Below are 12,858 nucleotides of genomic sequence, written 5' to 3'. Positions count from 1 at the left end.
CTTCAAGAAAACCATAGAGGTGATATGTCCTTCTCAGTGAATCCTGTGAGGGGCTGGCTGATATGACTGATAAATCTTGGTGTGTTTTTTTTGTTTGTTTGTTTGTTTGTTTAATGATGTTAATACTGTTAAAGTGGTACCTGCTAGTTATCTGTAAAGTTCCTATTTCTCCCTTTGTAATTAATAAATATTTGAATAAGGGGAGATTCTTTTTTTTTTTTTAATATATTTTATTGATTTTTGTACAGAGAGGGAGGGATAGAGAGTTAGAAACATCAATGAGAGAGAGTCATCGATCAGCTGCCTCTTGCACACCCCCTACTGGGGATATGCCTGCAACCAACGTACATGCCCTTGACCGGAATCGAACCCGGGGCCCTTCAGTCCCCAAGCCGACGCTCTATCCATTGAGCCAAACCGGTCCCGGCAAGGGGAGATTCTTTAAGACTATGCAAAAATCTATTTTTTTTCTCAAATTTTTATTCATTTATTTTTGTTTTGAATAAAAATGACTATCTTAACCATTTTTAAGTGCACAGTTCAGCAATGTTAATTATCTTCATATTGTTGTGAAACAGATCTCCAAAACTTCTTGAAAATCTGAAACTCAAGGGCCCAGCCCAGCTCTGCAGGTGGCCCCATGGCTGCTCCCGCACCTGGGGGCTTACTCCCCATCCCGGAAGCTGCAAAGCCCCGAGGCCCGGTGGCCAGGGCGCAAGGCCGGAAGTCGTGCACAGGCTCACCTGCCAGGAGGCCTCTCAGAGGAGCATTGTAACACGCAGAAAACTCTGTCCAGTGCTAGCATGTGCTGATGGAGACGCCATGTGCTGATGGAAACGCCGGGACACGGGGCTCGTCTGTTGTCACTTACACGGCACTTGGCCTCCTTCCCTTCTCAGCATCACGTGACAGTGAGCCTCTCGGAACAGGCCAACGGAGCCTTCCGTTACTTATTGATCATCACAGCTTTTTTTTTTTTTTTTTTTTTTTTTTTTTTTTTTTTTTTGCATGCATCAGATGTGCAAACAAATGTAAACGATCTGTAAGCAAAAGGTAAAGGAGGACCACCTGTTCACCTGTCCCTGCTCTAAGCCCATCGCAGCTGGGGGACTGACAGGAAAGACTACGCTGTGCTCCAGCCAACAAGGTCCGCAGCCCCTGGCTCTACGCACAGGAGGGAGCAGAATGGACACTGACTTCCAATGGAGCAGAGCAGCTCAAGACTGTGGAACGTGGCCTCCATTTGATGTGATTCTTAGTCCTTCTTCTACGTGGCTCTTGTCCCAATGTCACATAACCTGAGAGGCACTGACACACAGCACTCCACCGGTCGCTTTGCTCAGAGCCCAGTGCCCAACAGGAGGAAGCCATACACTTTCTGTGTTTCAATCTCCTACTCTGTAAACTGGGATAAGTTTGCTCGTGGTTGTGAGAATTAAATGGATGAATTTATGCAAAATCCTGATAACAGGGCCTGGCATCAACTATAAAGGTCAGTGCTACTTATTCTTTGATGGTTGGTTGGTTGATTGATTTCCTTTACTTAAGCAAACCCTCCATCCAGGAGCTTTTGAGTTGTTGCCACTGGGAAGTTTTGTGAAGCAGCAGTCACCCTGGGCCTGTGTGTGTGCACAGGTGCAGTGTGTCTGTAGTTCCTAGATATGGCCCCTGTGGTGGGGTCTGTGCACAGTCAGTCACCCTGGGTGTGCGAGGTGCAGTGTGTAACCCTGGGCCTCTGCATATTCAAGGTGTAGTGACTGTAGTTCCTGGATGTGCTCCCTCTGGTGGGATCCCTGCAACCTGAAACGGGCAGGCACCTCTGAAGAACTGGATTGCTGTTACTGGATACAATGTGTGTGTATATATATATTTAAGTCTTATTTAATATTTTATTGTGGTAAAATGGACATAAAATTTACCATTCTAATAACTTTCAGCCGTACAATTCAGTGGCATTAAGTACATTCATATTGTTGTGCCACTGTTACCATCCATCCCCAGAACTTTTTCATCTTCCCCAACTGTCCGCCTTAAATGCTAACCTTCCATTTCCTCTCCCTCCCTGCACTCCCATCCCTGGCAACCACCACTCACTCTCGGTATTTCATGAGTGGAATTAGGCAATGTTTGTCCTTTGTGACTGGCTTATTTCACTTAGCAGAATATTCTCAGGTTTCATCCATGTTATAGCATGTTTTTGAATTTTGCTCCTTTTTAAAGGGTGAGTAATATTCCAACCTATGCGTAGACCACATTTTGTCTATTCCCTTGTCAAGGGCATTTGGTCATTTCTTTAGGCTATTGATATGTATAAAAGCCTAAGTGACCATTACAGTGGAATGACCAGAACCACCAGTTGCTATGACGTGCACTGAGCAGGCAGGCAGGTGAGCTGTTAGGGACGAGTGGTCCTGGATTGCAAGAGGGAAGTCCGACTGCTGGTTTAGGCCTGATCCCTACAGGACATCCCCTGAGGGGTCCTGGGTTGCGAGAGGACACAGGCCAGGCTGAGGGATCCCTGCCATCCACCCCCCCCCCCCCCATTCCCTTGTGCACAAATTTCATGCACCAGACCTCTCGTTGTGAATAATGCTGCTATGAACATGGATGGACAGATACCTGAGTGTCTGTGCTCAGCTCTTGTGGGGATGCGTCTGGTAGTGTAATTGCTGGATCATATGGTGACTCTGTTACAACAGTTTCCAAGATGTGAAAATTTTAAATGTTACCTTTTTGTCTTTTTCCACCTGATGGAAAAATAATCTGCATTTCTCGTAAACTGTGTTAAATATTTTTTAAAAATCTGAAACTCTATACCCATTAAATAACACTCCCTTCCCATTCTGCCTCCAGCTTCTGTTAACCATGCTTATACTCTGTGTTTCTATGAATTTAACTACTTTAGAAATCTCATATCTTTCAATCATACAGAACTTGTCTTCTTTCATTTAGCATAATACTCTCAAGGTTCACCCAAATTGTAGCACGTGACACAATTCCCTTCCTTCTAAGACTGAATGATATTCCATTTGAGGAATCTCCAGATCCTGGTTGATTCCTAATTATACATTTATTTATGGAATTAAGTAAAGCATTACTGTCTTTCCCAAACTTAAACAAATGTGAAAGGTATATATATATTCAGAGAATTGTTACTTCTTCCCTGTCCCTACTAATTTTTCCTTTTTTATGCCCCTCCTCCCGCCACAGACAAACGATTTGTTAAGTTTTCCTATTATCCTTCCTATACTTTTTTTCCTTGCATAAATGAGCCAGGTATGGCTGTTTCTAGGCTCTTTTCACATCTTGGCAAATTGCTTTCCAGGAAGGCTGATTCAATAAACCCTCTCGTGAGGAGGAGATAATAGTTCCTATTTTACTGGAACCGGGGCCACAGTGGATAGATGGTTGTTTAAGTCTTCTGTCATTTGATAGGCAAAACTTCTTGTCCTAGCCTGCATTATCTGATCTCCTTTGAAGTCTATATATGTTTCAAATGTTTCTTGGCTGGTTGTATTTCCTCCTTTCTGAGCTCTCTCTTCTTGGCCCACTCATCTTTTGGAGGCTTATGTTTTTGTGCGCATAAAAATAGATTTTTTATAGGCCCTTTACACAAAGAAGATATATTAACTCTTTGTCCGCATCACTTCTTGTACATTTCTTTAGAGGACCCACAAATCCTCCCTGATGTGTCCCTAAAATGCTTTCCCTGAGGAGCTACTAAGTTTATCCTTTGCATCCAGAGCAACCAAAATCTGTCTTAAAGGGGTACAGGAAACAAATGGTCAGTGAATCACATGACCCCATTGATAGCCAAGGCAAAAACACTTCTGTCTGTTTGCACAGACAGCGTTTCTGAAGCTTGTGAGAGATTTTGGTTTGACATATATTAGTATTGCTCAGTTTTAACTGCACATACTCTACATCATGTAGGATGCTACTTTTGAAAAGAATGATTGAGTCTGTGCTTGGTTTAATACAAATTGTTCTATTGCACATTGATTAGTCCTAACGAGAAATATGTTTTGTTTGATGTGAACAAGGGATCTTGAGCTTGGCTTCGCATGAACTGTTTAGGATCCACTAGAACTTGCTCTATTGCTTCATAAGAAATTGGTTTTAAGAGTGATAGATTCTGAGATCATTTGACATAAACTGCTTAGTTTTGTTTAAACTCACTCTACATTTAACAAAAAATTTGAAGTGCCATTTCCCGGCTGTTTCCAATTACTGATTTCATTCAGATTTGCTCTGTGTCATCTTAGGAAGTTAGCTTATGTATACATGTGTGAGTTTGAAATTGTTTTCACTTAGCCTGCTTAGATTCACTTTAATGTGCTCTCACTTGCACCAAGATGGGTACTTTTGAGATGGCTCTATGCTCCTGAGCTTATGTGCACATACAAAGTCCATATAGCACTTACGAAGCTCTTGAGAAGAATGGAACACCTAATGTATATTCGAGTTTTGATGAGCATGTTTAGACAGTGACAACTGCCCCCTGACTGCCCCCTGGCAGGCAGTGAGTTTAATACACAACCCAATTTCACAGATGCTAACATGTGAAGGAAAAAAAATGTGTGACATCGAATTTAAGAAGCAGAACAATCCGTATTTGGGAATGAGGAGTAAGAGGATAAAATGAAATTTAAAATTTTTCTCCTAGTTTACCAGCTTGGACAGATGCATCCACTCTATTATTGTCGATGTTTTCACCACTATAATAACCAAGAATAATATCCTAGAAATAAAGTTATGAGAAGTCCTGGCCACATCTTTAGGATAAATTCCTAGAATTGGATAAATTAAAAATTGTGTTTCATTTGTTGCTTCAGTCTTCATTTTTTGCAGTGCTATCGAATTTGCTTTCATATAATAAATTCACAAATCATTTGTACCTCTCTTCTTGCAAATTGCCTGTTAATCCTGTGACTCAAACTTCCTCTGGGATCCTCATCTCACTTCCATTGCCTAATAAAAGCAGTTTATAGAATAAGAAGTTCAATCATCTGTCTGACATGTATTGTAATTATTCTTTCCTAATATATACTTTTATCTATTAGTACTGATGTGTTTGGATTTTAATATTTTTGTTACAATACGTTTAAAACATATAGCTAAAATTTTAAATAGTAAAATGAACACCCACTACTTTGCTTTTTTAAATCTTAACATTATTCTACATTTAGTTCAGACTTGTTTTAAAGAAATATCATTTTGCAGATCAACTTGAGGTCTCCATGTCTCCTCCCCAATCCCAAGCCCTTTGCTATTTTCCCATTTATTTAGCCACTATCCATGAATTTGGTAATTTCATTCCATATATTTGCTACAAGTTTAGATATCTACAGATTTTCAATCTTATTGTTTTACACTTTTTACTTTACATTTTATGTATTTGGCATATACCCCTCTGAACTGTGCCCTCTTCATTTAACATTTCCCCCCAACATTTCTCAATGTTCATAGATTTAACTGTAGTTCATTCACTTTAGCTGCAGTATATTTGACTATATTAACATGTCATAAATGATTTATTCATTCTCCCTAGCGTGGATTGAATACTCACATCGTTTCTTCTTTTTGCTATTGCAAACAATTTTTCAGTGAGTATTTATAAATATGTCTCCTTTAGCATTATGTGAGAATTTTTTTCCTGGATGGTAGAGCATAAAAATCTTCTGCTTTACTAGATGCAATCAAATTCATCCCCAGTTGTTATATCAATTCAGGAGCAGTGAAATAGAGTTTGCTTCTCCATATTCTTATCCACACTGGGTATTTAACTTTTACCAATCAGATAGGGATGAATTGACATTTATTGTCATTTTAATTTGTATTTCCATGATGACCTGTCATTTTAATTTGTATTTCCATGAATCATTTTGTATGTTTATTCATAGATCATAATTTGCTTGTTCATATTGTTTGTCCTTTTTTATTGGATCATCTTTTTTACTGGTAGTAGATGCTCTTTAAATGTTCTGTACATAATTATCTGATTTACACATTGTAAATATCTTCTCTCAATATGAGGCTTGCCTTTTAACTTATTTTCTTCTACTCTAATTGTGAAGAAGATTTATATGAACATAATCAATTTATCAATCTTTTCTTTATGTTTTGTGCTTTCCTTTAAATAGGTCCTCCTTACCAAAAGATTATAAAGAAATTCTTTTATATTTTCTTCTAAAATTCTTAAACATCTGCTTTTGAAATGTGGGTTTTTAGTCCAGTTAAAATTTATTTGGTTTACAGTTTGCAGTCAGAACTTAGTATTTTCCATATTTCTCCTGCAGCAGTTTTTTCTCCATTAATTTATAATGCTATCTTTTTACTATCCTGAGTTTCCATATACTCTAGAGCAGTGTTTTCCAAAGTGTGGTACGCACACCCTCAGGGGTACGGGAAGAGTTTGGTGGGGGTACACGTTGCACCGGAGTTTGGTGGGGATATGCACTGCACCGTGCTTAGCTGCACCTGATTCTATGTTCTCATGAGTACGAGGGGTACTCAGCGTTACGAAAATTATAGAAGGGATACAGATATGTCAAAAGTTTGGGAAACACTGCTTTAGGGTATGTTCCTGAGCTTTATATGGAGTCTAATCTTGTTCATTACTTTGAGTGCATTTCCAAATTGAAGATTATTTTTAAAATAAAATTTTAGAAAATATCCATGGATTACTTGTTCAAAATAAAAAGGACTTTTCATTATTCCCACCATTCTTTTGTTCTGGAAGTCATAGAATCTCTGCCAGGTGAATGTTGAGGTATCTCAACTTATCTTCCATGTCATTTAACTGCTCATGTTTTAATATCTCTTTGCTTTCTATGGTGCATTTTGTGTGAACTTCTCAATTCTATTTTTTAAGTAATTAAACCTCTTTCTGTTTCCATTTTGTAAAATTGAACTATGATTTTTCTTTCTGTGATTATGTTGTTTTAATTGATTCTTTTTAAAATCTATTTGGTTTTCTTCAGCTCTATTTGCTTTCTTTTGTAATCTCTTGATTTTTTAATCAAAAGTATGTCTTCATTTTCATCTTTGAGCCTCCTAATATTATAAAAAATAATATTTTGTAAATTGATTTTATGCCCTAGCTGGTTTGGTTTAGTGGATAGAGCATCGACTTGCATACTGAAAAGTCCCAGGTTCAATTCAGGTCAAGGGCACATGCCCAGGTTGTGGGCTCGATTCCCAGTAGGGGGTGTGCAGAAGGCAGCCTATCAATGGTTCTCTCCCATCATTGATGTTTCTATCTCTTTCTCCCTCTCCATTCCTCTCTTAAATAAATAAAAAAATATATTAAATTTTTGATTTTATATTTTATAATTTGAAAGTCTTTGTCAAACTGTTGTATAAATTTAATTTCTTGTGCATGAATCTATGTTCTGTTCTAAATGTTGATTTCCTTGGTTATTTTCCATGATATATATTTTTTCTTGCATTTTGATGTTTTTATTTATGGTTTAATTTTCTATTGAATATTTTTGTTTCATTTTCATTTTTCCTATTTCTCTCTCTCTCTAGTGGTTTGCAGCTGCCTCCACTGATCCTTCAGGATTCCACTCCAGACCGGGCCTTGTTTTGATGTTGAAACATCAAATATTCAATGGCAGAGCTAGTTCAGAGCTTGTCTAGCAGTATTCACCTTTCTCCCTAAACCTACAGCTTATTAGGAGCTATGGCCCTAGGCAACATTTTTAAAATAATAGTTTTATTAAGATACAATTTGCATACTATAAAATCGTATTTGTAAAGTTCACAATTCAGTTGTTTTTGTACAGTCACAAAGTTGTTCATGGATTCTAGAATATTTTTATCCTCCTCAAAAGAAACCCAGTACCTATTAGTAGTGGTCCTTCTTCCCTTCTATTTCCAGCCTCTGGCAGTCACTAATCCTTCTCTCACTATGGATTTGTCTATTCTGGTCATTTTATGTAAATGGAATCATACAATATATGGCCTTCTATGTCTGGTTTCTTTCACTTAGCTTGTTTTCTGTGTTCATCTATATTATCGCATGTGTCAGTAGTTAGTCCTTTTTATGGCTCAATAAAAGTCCATTGTGTGAGTATATTATATTTATTTATCTAGTCATCAATTGATGGAAATTTGGGATATTTTAATTTTAATTTTATTTATTTATTTATTTATTTATTTATTTTTCTTTATTGATTAAGGTATTACATATGTGTCCTTATCCCCCCCATTCCACCACTCCCAATCATGCCCTCACCCCCCCGGTGTCCACATCCATTGGTTATGCTTATATGCATGCATACAAGTTCTTTGGTTTATCTCTCCCCCTTACCTCTACCGTTTACTACCTTTCCTCTGAGGTCTGAGCATCCATTCGATGCTTCTCTGTCTCTGGATCTATCTTTGTTCATCAGTTTATGTTGTTCATTATAATTCACAAATGAGTGATATTTATCTTTCTCTGACTGACTTATTTCACTTAGCATAATGCTCTCCAGTGCCATCCACGCTGTAGAAAATGGTAGGAGTTCCTTCCTTTTTACAGCAACATAGTATTCCATTGTGTAAATGTACCACTTTTTTAATCCATTCATCGAGTGGGCACTCGAGCTAGTCCACTATATGAGTATACTATATTTTATTTATCTAGTCATCAATTGATAGAAATTTGAGATATTTTCATTTTTATTTATTATTATTATTGTTGTTGTTGTTATTTGTTGTTAATCCTCACCCAAGGGTATTTTTTCCCATTGATTTTTTTTTAAAGGGAGAGTGGAAGAGAGAGGGAAAGACAGATAGAAACAATAATGTGAGAGAAATACATCAATTGGTTGCCTGCTGCACAAGTCCTGACCAGGGACTGGGCCAGGGAGGAGCCTGCAACCAAGGTATGTGCTCTTGACTGGAATCACACCATATGGCCACCTTATTGTTATTATTATTCATCATTGATATTTCTCTCTCTCCCTCTCCCTTCCTCTCTGAAATCAATAAATATATATCCGGCAGTGTCTTTGCCAGTATAAAACCACCTCTATGCCTGGCTTCTGCAGAGATAGCTGATTAAGTCTACCAGTTGCACCCATAATGTCTTTATTGAATATTTGTTCAGCTAAAGTCCAGGCGTCTTCAAACTACAGCCCGCGGGCCACATGCGGCCCGCAGAGGAGCCTGATCCGGCCCGCCAGGTTTTTTGGGCAGTGAGCGCAGCCGAGGTGTTACAGTAGGAATTAGTAGTTCATATAGTCCGGCCCTCCAGCTCTCTGAGGGACCGTGATCTGGCCCCCACTTTAAAAAGTTTGAGGACCCCTGACTGCTAAACTCTTGGTGTTCTTTTCAGAAAAAGTTTTCTCATTTAAAAATTTTAAAAAATTTTTCTCATTTTTTTTTACAATATGAATAGACTAGAATTTTCCAAATTTTCAAGTTCTAGGTGCTTTCTTTGTTTAATAATTTCTTCTTTAATTCATCTCTCCTCTTTTGCATTTTACTATAAAGAGTCAAGAGGAACACCTAGCTTAGAAATCTCCTCAACTAAAGACCCAATTTCATCATTCACAAATTCTATCTTTCATAAAACACTGGAACACAATTCAGCCAAGTTCTTTGGCACTTTATAACAAGGATCACCTTTCCTCCATTTTCAATAAAATGTTCCTCACTTCCATCTGAGATGCCACCATAATCACTCATAACATTCATATTTCCAGCATGCACCTCAAAACTATTCTGACCTCTCCTTGTCATCCAGTTCCAAAACTGCTTCCAAATGTTTAGATGTTTGTTATAGGATAAACTGTACTTCTTGGCACCAAAATCAGTCTTAATCAGTGCAGGCTGTCATAACGAAATACTAAATTCCTCACAGTTCTGGAAGCTGGAAGTCTGAAATCGGGGGCCAGCACTTTGAAAACTCCCTTCCTAGATTGCACATGGCCATATTCTGTGTCCTTACATGGGAGGGAGGAGGGAGGAAGGGAAAGGTTCTCTGGTGTCTCATCTTAGGAAGGCACTAACACCATCAAGGGGCCCCACTCTCATGACCTCATATAAACCAAATGATCTCCCAAAGGCCTCACTTCCAGTGGCCATCACACTGGGGATTAGGGTTTCAACATAGAAATTTGGGGCACACAGTTCAGCCCATATCACCTGCTATGAGCATCTATGTACACGTTTTCAGTTCTCCTGAGCATATCTCTAGAAATGGAATTTCTTGGTCATATGGCAATTCTAGGTTTAGCTTTTTGAGAAACTGCCAAACCATTTTTCATAGCAGCTGCACCATTTTACATTCCCACAAGCAATGTATGAGGATTCTATTTCCTCCACATCCTCGTTAACACTTGCTGTTATCCATCTTTTTTATTATAACACCTATTCCAGTGGGTGCTAAATGGTATCTCACTGTGGTTTTAATTTGCATGTCCGTAATGACTAATGGTATTGAACACCTTTCCATGTGCTTATTGGCCACCTGAGTTATCTTCCTTGGAGACATGATCTATTTAAATCTTTTGCCCATTTTTGATTAGATTATTATTTTTTTATTGTTGAAAGAATTCTTTAAATAATCTAGATAAAAGTCCCTTATAGGATGTATGATCTGAAAGAATTTCCTTTGACAGCATTTTGTAGCGTTTCTTCTTCAGCCTCTTTTCGTGGGCTCATTCAGTAAGCCTCTCTTCAGCTCCTGTCTTCAAACAGAGCAATGATGTTAGCTCAGATACTCACTTTCAGATACTCACTCTCGGTCTGGCTCAGGATCTAGCAAGCCCAGGGCTTCAGCTTATGTTTCTGCTGTGTCCTATCCACGAAAATGTTTATCTTGTGCTTGAACCTCAGTCTACCTTTCACTTCTCCCTTTTGTGTTGTGTCCATCATTGCTGAGTTTCCAGCAAAAACCATCATTCAGTTGTGAACTCACAGTATCGATTTGCCCTGAAAGACCTCCAACAATATTGCTTACAGTATTTTTATTTGTGTGTACATATTTTTAATTGTGAAGTTAGAGTTAGTGATATCTTTATATGGTTTCTCCCCTTGCTTTTATGGTTAGAAACGTCTCTCCCATCAAAAGAGAGAAATATGATCTTACGATTTCTTCTTATGGTTTGTTTCTTCTTTATGTTTAACTCTCTAGTCCCTCTGGGATCTATCTAATTAGTATACAAGTAGGGATCCAAGTTGTGTACTAATTATGTCAGACTAATGATTTTAAATACCATTTTAATTATGTATAAAACATCAATATCAATCTTGCATCTATTTCAGATCCTTTGGTTTCAACTCTATCCCATTATTTGATTTTTTTTTCATTCCTAGACCTAAAGTGGGAAGCATATCGTTTGTATGCTCAACAAATATTTGCTGGATGAGTTTATAACTGAAGGTTGGAGTGATGGAATGACACTGAGGGAAAGTATTATAAGATGGTAAGGAATTATTGGAATGGCTGACCATTACATTAAAGAACCAAAACTAGTACCTGCAAAGCACCTAGCACATAGTAGGCAGTTAATAAAAGAGTTAATATCTGAAAAGAAATTTGCAGTCATAAGTTCTTCATTAATTTACTTCTTCCAGCTGAGTTTTTCTCTCCTTCATTTTAACTCCAACCTACCTCAAAATTCTTAGGCATACTCATCCTTCACTTTCAAAACCTGCTCCTTTATTCCAGTGGGTGCTAAATGGTATCTCCTTCCAGAGCTCCTCTCAGAAACCCATAGCTCTATGTCAGGTCAGGCCACCAGGTAAAAATCGTTGGGACAACCTAAGAAAATAAAAGTTATGATGATAACCTTTGTGTGCCAGAGTCTCAGACCTTTCTCCCCAAAGTCTGGCCTGTCATTTAAGGCCCAGTATAACCTGGCTCACAAAGCATTACAGAATAAAAGGAACATTGACTTCAATTCAGGATCCATGGGCTTTTGCCTCTATCTCTTTTATTAGCTCTGTGACTGTTGGCAAGTTATATAACTTTTCTGAGTCACTGTTTATTCATCTGTGAAAAAGAGGCAAGATCTGCTCAGAGGGACATCATAAGAATTAAATGAGATGACTTAGATAAGAGAGTTCTGTAATGAGCACAGAGTGGTATTTGCATGATAACCATATCCAGATTACCTTCCCTCATTTCCAACAGGTAATCTCTACAGCAGATAGCATAGAATTCTCCCTATCCAGATTCCACCGGTCCTGGAAAACCCAGCCTCAACCCCATTTTGCTCCTAATACTTCTCTTCATTTTCATGGGCGTGCTCAGTAAGCCTTTTTTTTTTTTTTTTTTTAGCTCCTGTCTTCAAACAGTGCAGTAATTTTAGCTCAGAGATCCCACTCAAAACCTGGTTCTGGAAGTGGGGTCCAGAAGATGACAAAGAAGCATCATTTTCTTCTTTGAACCTCTTTTATTCTCATTCCCTGCTTGTTTTATGGGGGTTGCATATCTTCAAGTGAATCTTCAGTTCTGTGTAGCAAAGTGCCATGTCACAGTCTCCCTAGTACACCTCATTGTGCCTAGTGCCAAGCTAGACCCACAGTAGAAGCTCAATATTTATTAGCATCTGAATAGTAAAGAAAGCATAATGGTTGTAATTTCACTAGGCTGGCTCTGTGTGTGTGTGTGTGTGTGTGTGTGTGTGTGTGTGTGTGTGTAGTTGTATGGTGGATTGTATTAAATCACTAAAACCACGGGGTAAGTCTTCAATAGTGGTATGTGTTTGATATTGCAAATAGCCATCCCTTAAAACTACTAGGAAAGAGTCAGGGTCAGGATCAGTAGGACACTGTACAGTGGAGGTAGAAATAGAATCACAGAATGTGATTTATTCCAACCTTATTATTTTATAAGAAAGGAGACCAATGCGGGGA

This window comes from Pipistrellus kuhlii, unplaced genomic scaffold (genome assembly GCF_014108245.1).
Source record: "Pipistrellus kuhlii isolate mPipKuh1 unplaced genomic scaffold, mPipKuh1.p scaffold_m20_p_4, whole genome shotgun sequence".
NCBI lineage: Eukaryota > Metazoa > Chordata > Mammalia > Chiroptera > Vespertilionidae > Pipistrellus > Pipistrellus kuhlii.
Note: the sequence above shows the minus strand (reverse complement) of the source record.